Source organism: Pleurodeles waltl, chromosome 4_1, assembly GCF_031143425.1.
Source record: "Pleurodeles waltl isolate 20211129_DDA chromosome 4_1, aPleWal1.hap1.20221129, whole genome shotgun sequence".
Lineage (NCBI taxonomy): Eukaryota > Metazoa > Chordata > Amphibia > Caudata > Salamandridae > Pleurodeles > Pleurodeles waltl.
The window spans coordinates 790,874,077-790,892,675 of record NC_090442.1 but is presented as its reverse complement, the minus strand read 5'-3'; the positions used below and the strand labels follow the sequence as shown (position 1 = coordinate 790,892,675).

Below are 18,599 nucleotides of genomic sequence, written 5' to 3'. Positions count from 1 at the left end.
TCAGCCAATTTGACTATCTGGGGATTAGGTTAAGTGATGACCAACACTGGTCGGCGCAGATTGGGAAGAGTCTGACAGTACTCAGGCAGAGGTCAACAGCGATTGGGAGGAAAATTGGCAATACCTTAGAAGGGGAGATATCACCCGCTATCACTGTTTATAAAGCAGCGGCAGTTGCAGCTTCAATCTATGGCACTGAGCTGTGGGGATACACTAATTCTAGGTGTTTCACTACGGTAGAAAACCGTTTCTTACTGATTTTTTTGCGGCTACCAATGAGCACCCCTCTCACGCCCCTTAGATTTGACCCAGCCTTAAATGAGACCCACAACGAAATTGCACTAAGACCACTTATGTACTGGGTCCGTCTTTGGACTTCGGAGGATTTGTCCACCCTCCAAGTAGTATTAGACGAGTTTCTCGTAGGCGACTGTGCATTAAAGATCCCTTGGTTTAGACACATCAGAGACATGAGTAAACTCCTCAAGATGGAGGAGGTGTGGAGTGATCCTCATAATTTGACCAAGGAAGTAAAAGAGCGTGTAAAAAGGTGCTACTGGGAGAATATCTTGGTCCAAATCTGGTCTAAGAAGCAAGGAAGTCGGACCCTACAGTTCCTAGACCATAAATGTAGCCCTAAATTGGAGACCTATATGGACAATGTAAATCCTCCCTATACCAAAACTCTATTCATCAAATTCAGATTAGGGATTCTCCCGCCTAAGACATTTACAGCGCGATGGAGAATGGAGGATAGTAACTCAATATTCTGTCATTATTGTCAAAAGACAACAGAGTCACTTGCGCACTTTATGTTTTTTTGTCCTAGATATTTGGTTCCTAGGAAGAAATGGATTGCGCCGTTATGTAGGGCAGTGGGGATAAGGGAATGGAACACAGCATTACGCCTTTTGACAACTGACACAAATGATAAAATAGTTTTCCCAGTTGCAAGATACCTGCAAAGTGCATGGGCTATAAGAACCAGAGAACTATTATAATTGTGTGTTTTAACATATTGGTCTTAGATTTTATTTATTTAACATAACGGGTTCTAACTGTTTGGAGTTAAGATATAATGGCCTAAATATTTTACATTTAATATTTTAGGATTTTAAGATTTTAAGAATAATGGTTGTTTTGCATTGTCATTTACAGTTATGTGATCTTAACTTATTTAGCGCTCTTAAAGTATAACTGGGGTTTCTTGTCCATTATTTTCTCGCGTATAATCGATATGCTGCTCAAATATGATATGGTGTTTTATTGTTTACTTTTATGGCTTTTAGCCGAAATAAAGTTATTATTTGATTGATCTGAATACTCTGTAGGAGTCCTGGATTGTTGCAGGATGCCTCAGAATATGATGTCCATCTTTGGCATTCAGGTCACATTCCACGATCTCCATCTTCGCAGTGTTAAGTGTAAAGTGGTTTGTTAGCATCCTTTTCTGATGGCATGGAGCCTTTGGTCTAATCATTCTCCGTCAAGACACTTTGGGTCTTCCATTTTAGGATGACCTCGGTGCAAGTAGCATAATAGTAGCACGTCAACTTGCAGAAATTGATCAAATCCAGTAACTAGCTGAAGTAGACATTGAGGAGGAAATGGGGACTATTTGAACTTTTCTTTATGCCTGCCTTGATGCCAAGAGCTGGTAAAGTTGAGGGAGTGAGAGGATCCTTGATCTGTTGAATAGGTAGGAGGGGATCCAGTCCTTGGCAGTATCATCTGCTCTGCGTTCTTGTAGTCTGGTAGCCTCCCTAAAATGGAGTGGTGGTCAACTGTGCTTAATGTAACTGACATATCCAAAATATAAATGCAGCAGTGACATCTTTGACTTTTCATGCCATTCCAGATGGATATCACTGCAGATTCCTTGATTTTCCCGGGGAGGAACCCGGTTTGTAGGTCTAAGAGAAGGTTGTTTTCTTCAACAAAGCCACAACGCTGAATGAATACTGCTGTTCCTACCAGTTTTACTAGTTATGGGCCATTTGTTAGTGGTGTGTGGGTGGCCAGGTCTGTTGGGTCGAGGTGGTTCTTTTTGATAAGTGGTTGAATGCAAGATACATTGAGTCCTGGGGTAAGGTACCATACCATAAAGAGTTTTATATCATATTGTTTCACTTGCACCATTTATTCTTAGTAGGATGTTATGGATCTTTTTGAGGGAGGCAGGGTCTGTTGGGGAGCCTACAGGTCACTAACCTTTACTGGCTCAAGTAATTCCCTAGCAGTGAGTTGCTTTAAAGAAGTAAGGGCCACATGTACGAAGATCCGGTTTTGCGTCTCACAAACTACGAGTCTCAGCGATTCACAATTTGCGAGTCGCAAAACCGGATGTACAACGGTGTCAATGACACTGTCTGCGATTTGCAATGGGGTCGCAAATGACGTACCTCATGCATATTCATAAGGTAGGTCGCATTTTGCGACCCCATTGGGAATGGCAGCACTCACAGGGATTGTGGCCTGCTGGTGTCAGCAGACCACCATGTCTGTGACAGCTTTTAAATAAAGCAGTAAAAACGTTTTTTAAATGTAGCCCATTTTCCTTAAAGGTAAACAGAATGCATTTCGAAAACAAAAATAAAAAGTTTTCTTTTCATTTTTTCAGAGCAGGCAGTGGACCACTGCCTGCTCTGAAAAAATGAAAAGAAAACTTTCAAATTCCAAATTTCAAATTGGTGCTAACCCATTCGCAAAAGGGACCCCTTCCCCTTTGAGAATGCATGTGAAAACATTTTTTCAGAACAGGCAGTGGTCCCACGGTGGGACCACTGCCTGTTCTGAAAAAATGTTTTCACATGCATTCTCAAAGGGGAAGGGGTCCCTATTGCGAATGGGTTAGCACCAATTTGAAATTGGTGCTAACTGTGATTGGTTTTGTGACAGCTGTACGAAATCTGGGTGTCTTTATTGACAAAGACCCACCCATGTTACCTAAGGTGTTGTCATCAGCTCATCATGCCTCTTTTCCAGAGAGTGCTCAAAATATATTTTCACATTTCTCTTTATAGGTGAATGCAGAATAATCACACAAGTACTAATTACAGCTAAACTTGTCTATAGTAAGCCTTATATTTAGGCGTATCTTCCAAGCTTGGCCAAAAACTGCAGAGAATTCAGAACGCTGCATAAGGATTGTTAATCTCCCCCACCAAGCCCATACCTCTCTTGCTCCTCATGGGCTTCACTGCCTCTTGATCGAAAAGGGAACGATTTTCAATTCTCCCTGTTAGCCCATAGAACTCTCCATGTCCTAGGACCTAGATGTCTCCACAGCTCCACCCATTCAAAAGCCTTCACAAGATGTCTTCCTTCAGCAACTAGTGGTCTTTTAACAGTACTTCAAAATGCTCGATCCTGAAGTGAAGATCTAGCTGTTTTACTTACTTGAACCTAAATGCTGGAACAAGATGTCATCTCATCTGAGGCTGAAAAAGCCTTTCCATCGGATTCAGAATAAATTGAAAACCTGGCTTTTTACTTCTGTGGACTGATTGCCTTCTTAGCTCTTCTCTTCTCCTTTTGGATATTAGCACCAAGACAAGCTTTTCAGAATTGCACTGTGCTCTATGCTAGCACAGGTGTTTTAATAAAAATGATTAATGAGAGTTTGTGTATTTTGAGTAATGGATTTGTGTTTAAAATATAATAACGTGGAAAAATACTGCACGCATCTGAAAATGTGATCACCATGAGAGGCCGTCAATGTTCACGAAGTGTACTTACTAATAGTTATTAAAATGAAATGTTGAATATATGTTTGACTAATGTAGTAATATGTCATATTAGGGGTTATGCATTATGTATTAGCTTTATTAATTGTACGCCTTAACCTAGTCTTGGCCTAGTTGCCCGGCCTCATGTCAAGCTGAATTTCTTAACGTTTAATAAATGGCTGTCCTAGAGAGTTAAACTGTAATTTTCCATTGTATTGTTTAAATGTGTTCGTAGATGAGAATCTTTTCTCATGAGAACCAATTGCTAGAAGATGCTGTTCTTGCTAAATGTAACATTATGGGGGTTATTCCAACTTTGGAGGAGGTGTTAATCCGTCCCAAAAGTGACGGAAAAGTGACGGATTTACCACCAGACGTATTACGAGTCCATTATATCCTATGGAACTCGTAATACGGCTGGTGGTATATCCGTCACTTTTGGGACAGATTAACACCTCCTCCAAAGTTGGAATAACCCCCTATGTGTGTAATGTGTGTGAGACTGAATTTCTCAGGAGGAGAACAATGGAAACACTGACTGGAGTAGAAGCTGCAATATTGTTACCTGACGAGCCGGATGATGAGGACATTGCAAGAAAAGCCAATCAGCGACATGTGAAAGGAGTAGTGGTAGAATTCATAAATTTGAAGTTTTAGTTTCATTGGACAAAGTGTGAACATGCGATCCCTTGACCAATGGGGGTTTGGGAAGTCGTTTTAGGGAATTTAACTTAACAGGACTGTGCTGAGAAGAAACCAGCATTCTTCAATTTTGCATTCTGCATTTGCCCATTGCCCATTTTCTTGCTGGCCGAAAGGTCAATATTTTCTTGTGCTTCTTGACAAGAAATGTGCTTAATCTTTAATACTTAAAGACTTTGTGTTTCTGAACTTTGATGCTGAATCCTGATGGATTGCTGATCGACTGATGTCCTGATGGTGAAGCCTATCTTAGCTTGCCGATCAAATTGAGGAGAGGTATTATTGTACCCAGGTGTATGTTGTGCCTATTTGCTTTTCCTTTCTCAGTACCAACCACACTGTTTTGATAGAGCCATAGTTAGATGTTTTCCAAATTTGTATTTGCTAAATTGTTTTACATGAAGCCCAACATGCTGATGCTAATCTGATGTTAGATAAGGATTCTCACTAAAGAAAAATCTGCCAATAGGAAATAACGTTTGATGAATTTCTTTGCTGAATCTAGATGTATGTGATATCGTTTGCGCATTTGTTCTTGTTACTCATTTGCACTGTAACCTTAGAATGTGTCGTAGTTCAAGCCTTGTTTAGATTACGTTTCTTCTGCCGCTTTGAACAGCCAGTGTTGTTTCTGTATGTGTATCATTTGATTTTGAGATTATTTTAGGTGACTTTAGCATTGTTAATGTAGGGAAATAAATAGCCTAACTTTTACTAAAAGGTGTGGTTATACATGACTGAAGAGTCATGGTGTGTAACAATTACTGACTCCATTGATTATTAATGTCATTGATTATCTTTGATCATTGATGTTACTGATTGATTATGGATTATTGATCTGTATGTACCGGAGCTATGGTGATATCATCTTAATTGAGTCCAAAGGTTCATCGACCTATTTGCGTCCCCTTGTAAGTTTACTTATTAAGGGCAGACGTGCTAACATCTGTAAGTAACCATATAATAACATTAACTAACTCAGCTCTCTCCCAGATCAAAACATTTCCTATAGAGTAGTTTGATTTGCATTTATTTTTCATTTAAGACCTGTGGATTATAAATTAGATGCAGGTACCTCTTGGTGAAAGACCAACATATCATTCAGGGGTGTACTTACCATTGCCACAGCTGATGCTATTTCAAAGGCAGCCTATTCTAATTTGTAATTCGAGCCTGCAGGCAGAGTGAATGCGCTGTCACTTTGTGACCTACTGTGTTAAAAAATAAAAAAATAAATCTGTATGCCAATTACTAACCTTTCTTTTGCATCATTATCAATCTTCTTTGCTGCCTTCTAAACAGACAGGGCATGGGAGGCGTCACTTCCTACATCACTTCATGTTTTTTTCTGTGGTGCATGGATCAAGTACAGATTGAGTTCTCTTAATCCTCTTAATTAGTGTCAATCCACTGTTCGCACTGTGATTGAGAAACTATTTTTTTATTTTATTTGTATTTTTATGTAGTGAAAACTCGACCCGACTTGAAGGTATTGGAGCACTTTAGCACCAGTTACATTACAAAAGGACAAATTAATTTTTTTGTTAAGCACATCGAGATTAAGTGATTTGCCGGGAATCACAGGATGTTATGCTGATGCTGTACTCCATCCTTGTTCTGAAGTTATGAAGTCGCCAGCTCTTTGTCACATCCTTTACTCACTCTCTCTTCTGAGAAAAGCTGTTGCTCTTGTTCCCCAAATTCCACTCTTTTGGTTGTTTTTAAAGCAAGGAGTTATTGGCTGCTTTTCACTGAGATGCACTCCACTGAAAACAGAATATGTAATGGCCTACGTCTACTGGGATGTTGTTCACCAGACTGATTACATTGTTCATGAAAAATAAATTTACTATTAGTACTCATGGTAGTCCACTATATGACACTCTACTCTTTGACACTTCACAACGCTTCACTCTATGGCACTACACTCTACTTTATGACACTGTACTCCACTTTACACCACACCACTGCACTCTACTCCACTCTATGACACACCACTTTACTTCACTGTGGTCTGACATTCTACTCCACTCTACGTCACACTACTGCATACTGCTCCACGCTATGACACTCTACTCCAATCTATGCCACTCTATGTTACCTCATGTCACTTCACTTTTCATCAGTCCACTCTATGGCACCCCACTCTATGGCACTCTATTCCCCTCTATGAAAATCTACTCCACTCTACAACACTCCACTTTGTGTCACTCCACGCTGTGACACTCTACTACTCTCTATGTCACTGCACTCCACTTTACCACATTCTACTATACTGTACTCCACTCTAAGACATTCCACTCCACATCACTCTACAACACTCCACTCTACACCACTCCAATCTATGACACCCTACTCCACGATATTTTACTCCATACTACTTTATTCCACCATATTCCACTCCACTCTACACTTCTCCAATCTACTCCACGGCACTCTACTTTACTCTACGACACTTTACTCCACTCTACTATACAACACACTGCTCTACGATACTCTACTCCACTCTAAAACACTCCTCAACATTCCACTCTGTTCCAATGTATGCTACTCCATGCCACTCCATTGAATACCACACCACTTAATGCCACTCCACAGCACTCAATGTCACTTTACTCTATGACAGTCTACTCCCCTCTTTGCCATTCCACGTCACACCACTGTATGCCATTCCACTCAATGCCACTCTATGTCACTCCACTCTATGCCACTCTGATCTATGAGACTCCATGGCACTCTACTCTATCCTACTGTAGTCTATGCCACTCCACTCTGCACACTTCGCTCCACAAAACTCCAATCCACTTTTTGCCACTCTATTCTGTGCCACCCCACTCAATGTCACTCCACTCAATACTGCTCTGCACCACTCCACACCACTCTAATCCACTATATGCCTCTTCACTCTATGCCACTACACTCTACAACACTCTATACACTCTTCTCTATGACACTCTACTCTAATCCACTCAACTCCATTCTACACCATCCCATGACACCCAACACTATGCCACTCCACTCTACGAGACTTCACTCTATGAGACTCTACTCCACTTCACTCTACGCCACTCTTTGTCACTGTACTGTATGCCACCCCACTGTACGACAATTCACTCCACTCACAATACTCTACAATACAGCACTTCACTCCACTCCACTATTTGATGATCCACTCACAACACTTCACTCCACACCACCACCCTCTACTACCTTTTACTTCACTCTACACCACTTCAGTCCACTCTACGCCACTCTACACTGATACTCCATTCTACTCAATTCCACTTTCCTCTATGCCACTAACTTTTTACCATGCTGAAAAGCAGCCACGCTGGTGTACAACATGAATAAAACACATTGCCAAAGCAAATAGCTCTCACATAGACAAGGCCTATTAGTTGTGGCCATTCTTGTTTTAAAAACAGTGCATGCCAGGAGCTTGGCTAGGTTTACTTTTCAGGGGAAGGGTAGAGAGGGAGTGGAGATAACGGCACAAAAATGAAAGAGAGGGAAAGGGTGAAAGAAAAGTAGAGGGTGAAAGAAGGGGAGGGCAGGAAAAGATGACAGAATGGGAAACTAAATAAGGTTGAGCTAGAAAAATAAGCATTGGGAAGACCAATAGCTCTCACCTATCAAAGAGCCATGGGCTTTTCCAATAGCAGCATCAATACTGTTCAGCATGGCTAAATGTTAGTGGCATAAAAGAAAGTGGAGTGGAGTAGAGTGGAGTGTTGGAGAATGGCATAGAGTGTTGTAGAGTGGTTTAGAGTAGCATATAGTAGAGTGGATTGTCGTGGAGTGGCATGGAGTGAAGTGGAGTATCATCCAGTGGCATAGAGTGGATGGGCGTAGAGGGTTGTACAGTGTTGTGGAGGGAGCAGAGTGTCATAGAGTGGAAGGCCATAGAGTGGAGTAGAGTGTTGTGGAGTGGCGTACAGTGTCATAGAGTGACAGAGAGTGGCATAGACTGACGTGATATAGAGTGTCAGAGAGTAAAGTGATGTAGAGCAAAGTGGAGTGGCAAAGAGTGGAGTAAAGTAACATAGAGGGACTTGTGTAGAGTGGGGTAGAGTACTGTAGATTAGAGTGGCATAGAGTGGAGTAGATTGTATGGAGGGGCATAGAGTGATGTAATACAGTACAGTGGAATGACAGAGTGGAGCAGAGTGTTGTAGAGTGGCGTAGAGTGGAGTAGCATAGAGTGGAGTAGAGTGTCGTAGAATGGAGTGTCATAGAGAGTTGTGAAGTGGCATAGAGTAGCATGGAATAGAGTGACATGGAATAGAGTGGCATGGAGTGGCATAAAGGGACTTGCATAGAACGTTGTAGAGGAGAGCAGAGTGTCATACAGTGGTATATAGTGGAGTAGAGTGGTGTAGAGTAGAGTAGAGTAGAGTGGCATGGAGCGGAGGGGCATAGAGGGGAGGAGCATAGAGTGGCACACTGTCATGGAGTGACACAGAGTTGCGTAAAGCTTCAGAGTGGAGTGGTGTACAGTGGAATGGCCTAGAGTAAAATGTCATAGAGTGGAATGCATAGAGTGGAGTGGAGTGGAGAGTGGAGAGGCATAGAGTAAAGGGGCATAGAATGGATGGGCAAAGAGTGGAATGGAGTAGAGTGTCATAGAATGGAGTAGAGGTTAATGGAGTAGAGTGTCAGAGTGAAGTATTGTGGAGTTTGGTGTCCTAGAGTGGAGTGCTGAAATATGAGGTAGAGTGTCCTAGAGTGAAGTGGTGTTGATTGTCCTAGAATGCAGTAGCATAGAGTAGAGTGGCATAGACTAGAGTGGTGCAGAGTAGAGTACAGTGGGGTAGAGTGTAGTGATGCAGCATAGATTGCAGTGGCATAGAGTGCAGTGGCATATCATTGAGTGAAGTAGTGTGGAGGGAGTGACATAGAGAGGAAGGGTGCAGAGTGGAGCAGCATGGTGTAGAAGGCAGTGGCATAGAGTAGATTGTTTCAGAGTAAAGTGAAGTGGTATGGAGTGGTGCAGGGTAGAGTGGAGTGGGACAGAGTAGTGTGGCATAGAGTGCAGTGACATAGAATGCAGGAGTGCAGAGGTGATTAGTGTGGTGTAAAGTGGATTGACGTATAGTACAATGGTGTGGAGTGCAGTAGTGAAGAGTGCATTGATGAAGAGTGCAGGAGAATGGTGTAGAGTAGAGTGGTGTAGGGTAGAGTTTAGTAGCATAGCGTATGGTGGTGCATAGTACAGTGGCATAGAGTTCAGTAGCGGAGAGTGCAGTGTTGTAGAGTAGAGTGTTGTAGAGTGCAGAGATGTAGAATAGATTGCTATGGAGTGCAATTGTGTAGAGTAGAGTGGCAAAGAGAGTTAGAGAGCAGTACCATAGAGTACTGTGGTGTAGAGCATAATACAGAGGTGTAGTTGATGTAACGTGCAATTGTGCAGAGTAGAGCTGCGTTCAGTGCAGTGGCATGGAGTGTATTTGTTTTGAGTAAAGTGGTGTAGAGTGCAGTGGCACTGAGTGGAGTGGTTCAGAGTAGAGCTATATAGAGTGGAGTGGTGCAGCATGGATTCTAGTGGCATAGAGTGCAGTGGCACAGAGTGGAGTGCCACAGATTGGAATGGCGCAGGGTGCAGTGGTGCAGAGTGCATGGGTGCAGAGTATAGTGGTGTAGTGGTGTAGAGTAGTTTGTTTTAAAGTAGTGTTAAGTGGTGTACAGTGGAGTGGTACAGGGTAGAGTAGGGTGGCATAGAATGCAGTGTCAGAGATTGCAGAGGTGCAGAGTAGATTAGAGTGGCATAGAGTGCAGTGGTGTAGGGTGTAGAGTGCAGTGGGGGAAGTGGAATAGTGAAGAGTGCATTGATGGAAAGTGCAGGAGAACGGTGTTGAGTAGAGTGGTGCAGAGTAGAGTGCATAGAGTGCATTGGCATACAGTGCAGCACACTGGATTGGAGTAGAATGATGCAGGGCAGAGTGCAGTGGCATAAACTGCTGTAGAGCAAAGTAGAGTGGCGGAGAGTTCCGTGGCGAAAACAGCAGTGTTGTTGAGTTGAGCATTGTAGAGTGCTCTGGTGTAGAGTAGAGCTGTGCAGAGTGCATTGGCATAGAATGCAGTGGTGCAAATAGAATGATGTAGAGTGATGCACAGTAGAACAAAGTGAAGTAGAGTGCAGTGACGTAGAGTGCAATGGTATAAAGTAGAGTGGCCAAGAGTGCAGTGAGGTAGAGTGCAGTGGAGTAGAGTGTTGCAGAGTAGAGTATAGTGGTGTAGAGTGTAGTGGTGCAGAGTAGATTGGCATAGAGTGCAGTGACATAGAATGCATTGGTTTTGAGAAAGTGGTGTAGAGTGCATTGACATAGGATGTAGTGGCATACAGTGAAGTGGCGCAGCATAGATTACAATGACATGGGCAAGTTGTGCAGAGTAAAGTAGGGTGGCATAGAGTGCAGCGTTGTGGAGTGCAGTGGCATAGAGTTGATTGTTTCAGAGTAGAGTAAAGTGGCGTAGAGTGGAGTTGTGCAGGGTAGAGTACAATAGTGTAGAGAAGAGTGGTGCAGAGTGGAATGGCATAGAGTAGAGTGACATAAAGTGCAGTGTCATAGGATGCAGTGGTAAAGAGTAGCTTAGAGTAGTTTAGAGTGGATTGGCCTAGAATGCAGTGGTGTAGAGTGCAGTGGCTTAAAGTGGAGTGGTGCAGAGTTGAGTGGTTTACAGTGTAGGGCATATAGTGCATTGCCATAGAGTGCAGAAGAGTGACATAGAGTAGTGCAGAGTAGACTGCAATGGCATAGAATACAGTGGTGCACAGTAGAATGGTGCAGGTGTCAGTAGCAGAGAGTGCAGTTTTGCAGAGTAGAGTGTCATAGAGTAGAGTGGAGTAGTGTAAGTGGCGTACAGTGCATTGGCATAGAGTGCAGTGGTGTAGAATAGAATGGCACAGAGTAGAGTATAGTGGCATAGAGAGGAGTGGTGTAGAGTACAGTTGTACAGTTGTGCAGGGTAGGATAGAGTGGCATAGAGTGCAGTTTCTGAGTGGAATTCTGTAGATTAGGGTGGCATTGAGTGCAACTGAATAGAGTAGAATGTTGCAGAGTAGAGTATAGTGGCATATGGTGCAGTGGTGCAGAGTAGATTGGCATAGTGTGCAGTAGCATAGAGTGCATTGATTTTGAGTAAAGGGGTATAATGTGCATTGGCTTAGAGTTCAGTGGTTACAGTAGAGTGGTGTAGAGTGCAGTGGCGTAGAGCCATGCATAGTAGAGTGGCATAAAGTAGAGCAGTGCACTGTTGATTGCAGTAGTACAGAGTGCAGTACTGTAGCGTGTAGTGGTGCCAAGTGGAGTAGTAGAGTGGCACAGAGTGAGTTAGCATAGAGTGCAGTCACATAGAATAGAGTTTTGCTGAGTAGAGTGAAGTGGCATAGAGTGGGGTGGTGCAGGGTATGGTGCAGTGGCATAGAGTAGAATGGCATAGAGTGCAATCGTGCACAGTGCACTGATGCTTAGTAGATTAGAGTGACATGGAGTGGATTGACATAGAGTGCATTGGCATAGAGTGGAGTGGTACAGAGTAAGGTGCATTGGCATAAAGTACAGTGGCATAGCAGTGTTGCCGAGGAGAGTGACATAAAGTGGAGTGGCGGAGAGTGGAGTGCCTCAGAGTAGAGTGGAGTGGCCTAAACTAGAATGGAGAAGAGTAGAGGAGAGTGGCATATACTGCAATGGTATAAAGTGGTGGAGAGAGGCAAAGATTCCAGTGGCGTAGAGTGGTGCAGAGTAGAGTGTAGTGACATGGAGGGGTGTAAAATGTAATGGTTCGGAGTAAAGTGCAGTGTGGTTGATAGGTGCAGAGTAGAGTGGAGTGATGTAAAGTGGAGTATAGATGGTGTGGTAGTTCACTGCCATTATAAACAAAATATTTTCGATTGAAATGACCATGACAATTTCACAGATATACAGTTTACTGATACAACTATGCAGCACACAGACAACGATGTGTATTGATTTGTTTTCATTGTATCCAAATATTTGTTTCAACTGCACTTGACAATTATCAAACAATTATCTTCATTTGTGTTTTCCTGATTCTGCTATATTCTGAACTATCTGCACAGTTAATTTAGAGCCATTTAAGTGTTGTTGTTTGCTAGAAAAAAAATACCATTGTGCACCCTTCCTGGAGCACACCTGCAATGCCCATCAAGGTTGTCCCATAAATCCTCTCAATTTGAAGTCAGAGAAAGAAAGGTAAACAGCAAGGTCCCTCGGAAGGCAGAGCCTGACATTTGACCTGTCTCTATATGCGCAACAAATGTGACAAGATATGTACAAGGTTTAAAGCCCTGTTTACAGAATGACACCCTGGTGCAAGAATACAAGGTGGCCTGTCATGTAGTACTGTACTGTTCGACATCAAACCGGTGCTGTCTGCATGTTTGCTATACAACAGGTATTACTATTCTGCTCGTGAAAAGCCGGGTACTGCCTTGCTGTTTGTCTTTAGATGAACTGTGTCTGGCGTTCAGTGGACTAATACATCCACTGCAGGACTAGTTTTCATCCTGCGGAGGTCACTAAAAGGAGTACTCCTGAATTTGGCGGTAATAAATATCTGTTATTCAGTGCCAGGCTGTCCTTCGTGGTGGACGTGAGCTGTACTAGTAACTGTTGCTTCTGGCCCATTTATCTACAGATTGTTTATTCCTTGTTGTCTGTCTTTCATAACTTGATACTTGATAACAGAACCTTTCTTTCAGCCATCAGATAAGGGCTGCATGTTATCAGGCATTCAACAAGCTGCCTTCCATCAGATAAACGCTGCAGTACAGTTTGTAAACGGACGCGCCAGTTGTCACCAGAGAAGTATTTGAATCAGTTTTCTACTTCGACTGTAAGGTGTTTGACATCGTGAAGACACTTCCACTCTTTTGATCACCCGACAAGAACCGCCATATTGTTTAACGGCAGAGCGGGTGTGATCACCCAGTTTGTCATCCAGCAGATGCCGCCATAAAATAGGTGCTGCTGAGCTATTTTTAATCAGAAGTGCAGCCATGTTTATCATTAGCTAGACACTGTGATGCTCTGTATCGCAGATGTGTGCTGAAAAGCTTATTCTTCTCAGACATGTTGTTCCATATACATCTTTATCACAGTTTCAGGTTTTTTGTAGCTTATTATGCTGCTGTTGTTGTCTTCGTAATCACACAGGCGAAGTCGGTCATCCTGTTTCCTCTGTTAGATAAATGATAGTTTGCAGTAGCCACACAACAGCCGTTACGGTGTTTGTCACAAAAGTCAAAGACTTGGGAAGCTGGTGAGCGAAGAAGTCTATCAACACTTTGGGATTCACTATGGTGACTGTCTTAAGATGTTGACAGTGGTAATTCTCTTTTGTATTTGACTTTAATATGCTATTGCGTGCAAATATCTGGGTTAAAGACGTGTGCACTTTACCACATTGCAAGCCAGACCTATGGGCTTTGCCTACACTTTTTCTAGGGTTCAGCCTGCGAATGCATGCGCTAGCCCATGTGTTCACTTGCGAGACACTATTGTGTTCAGTACAGGGCTTGCAGCCGCCAATTGCTTACCATATGTTGGATTTTGTTTCACTCATCTCTGTTGCCTCCTAAGTGGCCAATGCAGGCCACAAGTCACTTCCGTTTGTCTCTGTTGAGCATGGACCAAGCACAGGTTGATCAATCTTAATAGCTGCCCGTCCTCTGCTCCCAATTAAATTGAGGTACTATTTCTTCTAAACACCTCCCCCATTCCCTCCTCCTTTCCCGCATTCCCTCCCTCATTTTTTGTTGTTTTAGGCTATATATATTACTGCTTTTTTACCCTATTGTACAGCAGCATGAGCTGCTGTGGAACACAGATTTATAAAACTAAAATAAAAAAATAGAAAGCGCTATGATCCAATCAATGATAGCCATTCCATAGCACATTTTTTTTTTTTTTTACATTAAGCAGTGTTGCTTGTTTTTCTTTCTTGGTGTCCTGGCACACACAATGCGCTAGCCTCAATGTGTATGTGGTGGGAGTGTCACCATCACTTGATTACACTAAGTAATCATGCTCATTGAACTGCCTCGACTGCCCACACGTGGTGAGCAGGGCAGCAGCAGGAGCAGGGGATTGTGAGAAGGGAAGGGGAGAACCTTTGTGCTTCTCGTACTCAGACGTACCTACCAGAGTCTGCAAACTCATGCAAACATGGTCTCGGTGGATGGTGTCTGCCCCACTCCCAGTATGAATAAAGTAAACATTTGCTATTAGGTCATTGGGTGTTTGCAAAGCACAATGTTAGACGCTTAGCCTCTTGGCACTGTATGCAGACGTTATTTAATATATAACACTTTATACTGGTGTGGAGTCAGAGGTCCACATTTACTCATGTCAGGCGGGAGTACTTTTTTAGTGTGCGTTTTTTTAACCATCTGATATTATGCTGAAATAGCTCATTGTAATGTTCAGCGTTTTATAGACACTTTATTAAACACAAAGGTACTGTACAAAAATCATGGGGTGTTGTTCATGAGTGTATTTTGAAGAGCACACCACAGTTATTTTTTTATGTCTGGGACACATTAATATGTTTGTATGATTTTTGCGACACCTTTTTCAATTTGAGGTCCACGAAAATAAAAGTATCAGAGCAGGATCAGGCATGTTTTGATCAATTTATTGCCAGACAGTACATCCATATTAATCTACCCACCTGCATCAAAAAAGGCAGAGCTCATTATTACATTGTTTCAACAATATTTCTGCAACATCTGATTATATTACTAGCTCAAAATTCGTCTTCTTTCGTCCCATTTCATTTGATTTCATAGTAAGCGTTTTACAGTTCCAGTGCTAGCACTGACCTGGTTTGGTTACACCATGTCTGCCTCGTTAGTAGTGCCATGTTACACTAAGTTGTAGATTTCGAACAACCCAGTTTTGTCAGGATTTCTGAGATTCGGCGATACATGCAGTGTGTGGACAGGTTTAGATGATGCTGCATATCATGCAGTGCTTTTTACCCTCATAAAGTCACATCAAAAGCCTGGAAGAAGTGGTGGAAAAATAAACATACATTGACAAAGCCAAAAGGTCTCACCCACACAAGATCTATTGGCTTTCTTAATATTTTTTACCATGTTGCTTAGAGGCGCGGCCACTCTCCAGCCTGGCTGAAAGTTAAAAAACATAAAAGCACTATAATGTGTCAAGTGTTGACTGCTTTATACCGCTTTCATTTTTTTAAAACTTTTAGCTGTGTTGCAGAGCTGCTACGCTGCCGTGCAACACAGTTAAAAAACACGGACAACAGATATTTTATAGGCAATACCCTTTGGCATTGCCAATGCTTGTCTTTTAGACGAAATGGATTCAGTGAGAGGCCAAAGTATCTTGGTGTTATGAACTGTAATGTAGCAAACGAAAAACCCAGTACAAGTGCCCCACCTTGTGGTGTAAATTAGGTGAGATTGTGAAAACCACCTCAAATCCAACTTGTATTTTTTGTACCCAGGCATAGATATCATGAACGGAAACGGACGTCTTTATCGATTTACTTTATCGAAGTGTCAATTATACATAAATGTATATATGATTCGAAAACTCCTTTCGAATTAGAAGGAATGTAATGCCGCCATAAAGATTATGGAGACTAAGAAACAGGAAATTAGCTAAATGAAAACACTTCTGAATTACAGTTGGAATGCAACTAAATTGTCTTAAAAGGCTAGAATGACACAATACAATTGAGTTAATTAAATGCCCCTTATCATGAGCAGAAGCGTGTCATTTGTTGTTAAGAAAATGTGGGGTGAACAGTGTGGTGAAGGTGAATTATGTGATATGGTCTTTGAAAGGTAATACGGGTCCGCGTGGGCTTAATAGGGAACTCGACACCAGCAGCATGAAATAACTCTACCTGAAGGGAAATGGCATGCACACAGGAATAGGAATCACACATTTGGTGCCACACAGCGAACTGGATTCCCCTGCCTCTCGACCGACACACAGCACAATAACACCATATGCTGCTGCCAGGATAGGACTGAGACAGAGAATAGGTCCTGGCGCCCATTATCAAATGGTAGTGCCCACATTCAGCATATTGGGGCAGTTTTAAGCCTATAAAGAGACGCTGTATAGATGTTTTAAAAGGTATGAGAGGCTGCATGCATTTGTGTATGCTGCAGGCAACATTCGTGGTAATATCAGGAAAATAAACGTTAATCAAAACCAGCCAACCAGATAATAGATAGACAAAAAAGACCCAGAGATTGACTTGCCAGGCCAGCCCCATACCTGCTGCCATACAGAAAGGTACACTGACGTCCACTGCTGTGTTCTGCCACCGAGCAAAAAATCAACCCCTCCCTCCTGCTTCTCACCCACAGAGCGTCTTTAGGGTCAGCCTGCGTTGCATTCGCTCGCGCATGCTATCTTATCGCAGCGAGACTCTTGTGTATTTAGAAAAGGGCTCTGAGCCCTGTCAACTTCACGTCAGTGTTTTTTATTGGTTCGTGGGCTTGCCTAATAAAATCTGCTTGCTTTCATTGGTCGAAGGCATGTACCCTTATGCCTTTTCCGGTGGCTAGCCCTCCTCCAGCGCAGAGACCAAGTACAGAAAACATGCGAGGCTCGATATTTTCCATCGGGCTCGTGGACTTATTTTTCTCTAATTTACTAGCGCGATCTCGCTTGGCAGAAGTCGAACACTTTACATAGTTAATTTCACTTTTTTGGTTGTGTACATAAATGCACTTTTGCCCGATAGGTGAAAAGTCGGGTTAGGAGTTTACATCGCGATCAGCTCTAACATGAGCAAACGCGAGACCCGTTGCATTGTAAATGCTTGTTTAAATACAACTTTAATGAAACCGGTTTGTTCTTCTGTCTGTTTTATTGGGCACTGCTTACTTTCAGTGACACCGTTGCCCACCCACGAGAATTTTGAGAAAATAAGTATTTTCTGTGGCTGAAGAGGACTAGTTTGCCCAAATTGACCAAATTCATATTTAGTCGCTTTCAGCACAATAACATTTCATATTTACTTATAACAACAGTTCTGCAATGTGTAGAGCTTCACAACCAAGATTTGTTTGTTTTATCCACAAACCCCATTTAGGCAGATTATCGTTCTGCCGGAAATCAACATGGTCACAATTTTAACATCCATGCTGCAGTCTGGAGTTTCGTGGCATTGTCTATGAAAAACTAGCAGAAATCCAACAGTGTTTTCCAAAAATTCGTCCACGCCCGTGAGGGAGTGAAGACGATACAATGCATGAGTCACATTAGGAACAAGCATTGACAAAGCCAATAGTTTTCACCTTTGTAACATCTATTGGCTTTGTCATCGGCTTATTTTTTATACATGTTTCACAATAGTGCAGGCTGCTGTACAACATGGCTTTAAAAAGCACTATATCGTGGTCAGCTTTGACTGTGTCATAGTGTTTTTTTTCTTTAAGCCATATTGCACAGCACCCCATGCTCTTGTGCAATATGTACAAAATCAGCAGGATGGGCAAACAAAACGAGGGAGGAGAGGGAGCACAGACAGCTGTAGGAGGGGGCGGGGTGGGAAATAAAGCACGGGCAGCTGTAGAGGGGCTGAGATGTGGAAGAGCAATCATGGTTAGGGAAGGGTGGATGGGTAGGAAAGCAACAACTTATTCATAATAAATAGGCAGGAAGTTATCAAAAGTCATAATGTCTCCTCTTGATGGCACATATAAGTTAAATGAATGCACATTACAGTATTCACTTACAAGGACAATAAATTAGTGGGCAGTTTTCGAGACTTATGTGCTGCCAGGGTGTACCCATGATCCAGGCATCTAGAATTCAAGGCATTAAATGTGTCATGCGCAACTCGGGCACTGTTCCCATTGCTTCTGCGCTCTAGTGCAGTTATTAAGATAGAACCGAGATACACATTACAATGAATTATTGTGCAACAGTGACACATGTAATATAAAGCGATTGGACACTATTTACTGTTAATATAGTACTCAAATTAAGCCTTTATGTTGCCTCTTGAAATTAAAGCATTTCCTTCGAATTCTTTTTGCATAATTCCTCTCTAGTATTCATCCTCATAGGCAATTCTAACATTTTGTACAAATACTCGGAAATACATACCAAAAACTAAAAGTTGTAATTTTTAGGAGACTCGTCATTTGTGAAGACT

General features: G+C 42.3%; 1 protein-coding gene across 5 annotated transcripts in view; it reads right to left on the bottom strand.

Moving 5' to 3' along the window:
• The window catches only part of LOC138288180 (natterin-3-like), an 87,504-nt gene extending 70,617 nt beyond the window's left edge, over positions 1-16,887 (bottom strand). For 2 of the 5 annotated variants that reach the window (XM_069229509.1, XM_069229510.1), the window contains exon 1: positions 16,709-16,870. The gene's annotated coding sequence lies outside the window, so the exon portion shown is untranslated. Of the gene's footprint in view, positions 1-16,708 lie in introns of all 5 variants that reach the window. The other 3 variants (XM_069229507.1, XM_069229511.1, XM_069229506.1) reach the window with 2 other exon arrangements.
• Between the last annotated feature and the right edge of the window lie 1,712 nt (positions 16,888-18,599).